This window comes from Globicephala melas, chromosome 1 (genome assembly GCF_963455315.2).
Source record: "Globicephala melas chromosome 1, mGloMel1.2, whole genome shotgun sequence".
Taxonomy (NCBI): Eukaryota; Metazoa; Chordata; class Mammalia; order Artiodactyla; family Delphinidae; genus Globicephala; species Globicephala melas.
This window is the reverse complement of record NC_083314.1, coordinates 158,047,185-158,052,076: the sequence shown is the minus strand read 5'-3', so window position 1 is coordinate 158,052,076 and position 4,892 is coordinate 158,047,185. Positions and strand designations below refer to the sequence as shown.

Genomic DNA, 4,892 nt, shown 5'->3' with positions numbered 1-4,892 from the left:
TCAGTGGGAAGCCTCCTTTCATTATATTTATACAAAAACATGAGCCGAATATCATCCTACACCACTATAAAACACATTCAATAATAAAATGCAAACGCTATTTGCAAAGAATTACTGAGGATCAAGTTCTGGCCGATTGCAAGAAGTAGTTTAAAATTAAGAGTTTTAAGCTTCACGTATCCCAATTTTATTTTGTAATAATCTATGCCTTTAACTTACCCTGTTTATATTTGCTCCGAATAATGTAGCCAAAAATCCACTGCACATTGATTGTGAAAAGGGTAACTCATTATCTGCTTTTGCCCAGAAATAACAGCGGAAGAAAAGAAGGTGTTTGCTTGCACTCCCACAATTCTTTGGAAATATTTGCTTTCAGACATTTTGTATTATTGTGCAGTGTGCATATTTCTGCATGGGAGCTTTGCAATTTTGAAAAGATACCAAGAGGAGCAGAAAAAGAAACTAAAGAAGTTTTGCTCATTCTTTAGCCCAGGTTAACGTGGAGCCTAATCTGCATACCTACCTGAGGGATTCTGGGACATTGCTGTGGCTCTCCTGGGAGTATTTACACGAAGGGCCTGCAAGGAGGATTTTGGGTGGTTGCTGGAGGGATCTTACACCCTATGCCATTAAAGGAATATGGAGAGCCAACCCGCAGCGCTAAAGAAGACACTCTGGGGAGGATGGCAATTGGAGGAAAGACACCCTAAGCCAAAGGAGTGGATGAGTATATGGCTGACTGTGCCAGTGAACAGGTAAGTGTCTCTTTAGTGCTGTCAAGAGCCTTGGTCACCCAGTAGGGAAGGACAGGAGACCCTAGCAGTGCCAGGGTAGAGTCCAGCTCCTGTACCTGCTGACCAGTCCCTAGGAACGGACCCCAGATCCACCCAAATTTTTACATAAACCCTCTGGGATTTATAGACCACAGAGGCTTGGAGGTCTCCTCCCTCTAAACTGAGGGAGAGAGGAGGTGTACCCAGCAGGAGGATGGGCAAGGTCTAGGAACCAACACTGAAGCCTGGTCCATCCAGGGTTTCCATTCATGGCCTGATCACCATCCAGTCCCCATTTCCACTCCTCCATCTCTGCCTGCCCGTCTTTTTCTCCTTCCTTCATCCATCTTGCTCACTGTTCCTCTTCCCATTACCGCCAACAGTCACATTAAAATCTCTGACCTTTTTGTAGCATTTTTTGCTTTCTCCAGAGCACTTTTTGTACACAAATACTTCTTAAACTGGGGTGCATAGCCCTTGGGGCGCTCCCATAAATGGGCCAGGGAATTTGCAGAGCCACGTGACACACATGGCCCATCTTGCTGGCATTAAAATTACCCAGTGGTAAATAACTTAAAACACTGGCTTTGTGTTAAAAGAAACAGCATGGGTATATTATGGAGCAGAATGCAAAATGCACATAAAATTTTTAGCTACAGTAAGACTTCAGATAAATTGTGAGCCTGTGGCAGGCTGCTTTAAGCTACACCCTCAAGCCCCCAGGGTACCTCTTTACTCTCTTTTGCCATTAGGTTTGGCTTTGGTGGAAAAGGTGGAGAAGCTCTGACTTACTTTCTCCCATGAAATCCTCACAACAGCCCTTTCAAAGCAAGGCAGTTTTAGAGATGGAGGAATGGGGACCAGATATGCTGAGTAACTTGCCCCAAGTTACCCAGCAAGCAGGTGTCAGAGCCTAAACATCGTCCAGGTATTCTAACTCCAAGTCCAGTATTGACTCCACACCGAGGTACTGCCAGGCACATTGAACCACTGGGGGCAACAGGTCCAGGAGGCAGGTAGTGATGGGCCCACAGCTAGGGAGGATCCTCTGCAAATTTATGAAGTCCTCCCCCATAATCCATGGCTTCAAAATTCATAGGCAAGCGGTGCTCCAAGTCTGGGGAGCCAAGACACAGATGGCTGCAACTCTGACATCACCCAGATAAGCCACTGTCAGCTCTGGACCGCCAGCCTCAGAAGCTGAGGGCAGGGAGATTGGGAATTCTTGGTTGTTGAGATCGGCAGTTCTTTCTGGTAAGACTCAAAAGGCAAGAAGTTGACACGTGGGGACCCAGGTGGCCCTGCTCTCTTCCTCAGTGCTCAGTGCTATCAGGGCAGATACTCGGCTCCCAAGCCACTGGGCCCAGCAGGACTGGAGTCAGTTGTCGAATGGTTGGCTGGAGAAGGATTTGAACCCAGGTCGGGCTGACTCCCAACCCCCAGCCCTTCCCACGCTGCCTGAGGTTATGCAAGGAGTCCCATCCTGGAGTCAGGATACCTGAGTTCTAGCCCACCTTCTCCAAAAGGAGCTGTATGACTTGGGCCAGTGCCTTCCGATTCTAGTAGAGCGGGAAACACTCTAGCACCCAGGGGTTCTAGAGCCAGAGCCACCTGGGTTCAAATCCCAGTTTTTCCACTCACTAGCTGTATGGTCTCAGGCAAGCTTTCACTGGCCTGTGCGTCAGTCTCCACATCTGTAAATGGGGACACGATTGGTGCCCAGCTCACAGGATCGTCATGAGGATTAAATGCCATCCACACAAGGCACTCGGAAGAGAGCCCGGTATGGAGCCGTGCTCAATAAAGGTGAGATGTTATTGTATAAAAATGAGAGTGAAGGGGGTCAAGTGGCAGCCCCAAGGACCCACATCCTCGCAGCAGTGAGTCTGATTGGCAGGTGGGATGGGAGCCGCTGTGTCGGACCTAAACAGCTGCCTCTCCCATTGTCCCCCAGCAGCTCAAGCCCCAAGTCCCATGGCTGGTATTCATTCAACAACTTTTTACTAAGTATCTGTTGCAGGAAGGGGGACCCCTTCCAGGGCCTGAGAGTGGGCTCTTGTCTAACACTCAGAAATGAATTGTCCGAGGAGACATGGGCTGACAAAGCAGGAGACTTTATTGGGAGGGGGCGCCCGGGTGGAGGGCAGGAAGGTAAGGGAACCCAGGAGGAATGCTCTGCTACATGGTTTGCAGTCTCGGGTTTTATGGTGATGGGATTAGTTTCTGGGTTGTCTCTGGCCAATCATTCTGACTCAAGGTCCTTCCTGGTGGCGCACACGTCGCTCAGCCAAGATGGATTCCAGCGAGAAGGATTCTGGGAGAACATATGGACTGGCATCTCCTGTCTCCTTTGGACCTTTCCGGAATTCTTATTGTTGGTGGTGACTTGTCAGTTCTGTGTTTCTTACCAGGACCTCCTGTTGTTACAATAACTCATGCAAGTGGCTACTATCTTGCCTGGCCAGGGCGGGTGGTTTCAGTCAGTGTTTCCCCTAACATATCTACCCTGGGCCAGGCATGGCTACTGTATGGGGGACACAAAGGAGAGCAAAACCAGACACAAACCCTGTGTGTCTAGAAGAGAGACAGTGAACAGACCCACAAGGAAATGACAGCCAGTGGTAAATACCACATGGGAAAATAAATTGGGGGAAGGGATAGCGATGGGGAGGTGTTTTAGATGAGCTGTTTCGGGAAGCCCTCTCTGATAAACAAAGACGTATTTATCATTTGTAAATAGTATTTAGCCGCCCTCAGCTTCAGAGCTCAGCCAATTTCCCAGCTGGGGGAATCGTTGGCGTGGTGGTCACCCATGTGATCCCAGAGACCCGCAAGGAAGACAGGGAGGGTTTGAGCATTGCAGAAGGGGACGCCCTGATATCAGTGGATTGTGACATTTTGGGGAAGGTGCTGGGGGTGATGGTCCACGAGTACAGTCAGGTTGAAGGTAAAAAGTTGGGATTGGGAGGCTGGATCCAGAGTACCGACTGGAACACAGTACAAGGCCAATTGCAGGGTCCCATCTCTGAGGTGCGTCATCCGCAGGAATGCTTAAGACACAAGGAGGTCTCAGATCACACACAGACAGAGCCAGCTTCAACAGTGAGAAAGTCATCTTAAAGTCAGACTGCTCAGCTTTCCAAATTGTGAAATAATGGCCTGAATTTAAATTTTCCAAGATAAATTCAGTGGCTTTGTTTTTTACTGTGAATAGAGGTAGACCTATTCTGTGTTGTGTTAGAATTTACCTGTAAGTTATTTTAGTATCAAGTACACGAATGTTACTGTATATTTTACGTATGATAGGATTACAACTGCACACAATTCTAATTCTAATAAAAACACACTAGAGCCTTAAAAATATTGATAACATTTACAATATTGTAATACTATAAACAATAATTATTAAGAAATAGAGAAGCAAGAAGATATAGGACTCTGAGAGAAGAACATTCCTGGCAGAGGAAACAGCACATGCAAAGGCTCTGAGAATGGGACAAGCCAAGGACTTTGGCTTTTATTCTCAGTGTGAGAAGGTAGATTGCTCTTTTTTTTTTTTTTACTTTTGGCTGCGTTCGGTCTTCATTGCTGCGCATGGGCTTTCTCTAGTTGCAGCGAGCAGGGACTACTCTTCATTGCGGTGCGCGGGCTTCTCATTGCGGTGGCGTCTCTTGTTGCAGAGCGCGGGCTCTAGGTGCACGGGCTTCAGTAGTTGTGGCACGCGGGCTTCAGTAGTTGTGGCACGCGGGCTCTAGAGCACAGGCTCTAGATTGCTCTTTAAAGCAGAAAACATAGCAGATGTTTTTCATGCCTATCAAATTCAAAATGCTAATCCACGAGTCCAGGGGGTTGACCCACCTTGTCCAAGGTCACTCACCACCCAAAAGTCCCTTCCTATTGAGACAGAAAAAAATAAAAATAGACTACATAGTAGCCCAATGAATGTGAAAAGCCTTGTTTTCATCAACAGAAAGGGGGGAAAAATGAATCAACACAGCCTCCTCTTCACGCTGAACAGTCAGTCATAGTTAATGTACAGATCACAGAGGCAGGTAACTCATACATGCTTAGTAGCAAATGGAAAAATCAAAGCAAAATAAGTTAAAAAGGGATACAGCA

At 47.3% G+C, this 4,892-nt stretch overlaps 1 pseudogene; it reads left to right on the top strand.

The window, feature by feature from the left end:
- Window positions 1–2,521: 2,521 nt before the first annotated feature.
- LOC115866850 (acylphosphatase-1 pseudogene) lies at window positions 2,522–3,928 on the top strand (annotated as a pseudogene).
- The last annotated feature ends 964 nt before the right edge of the window (window positions 3,929–4,892 follow it).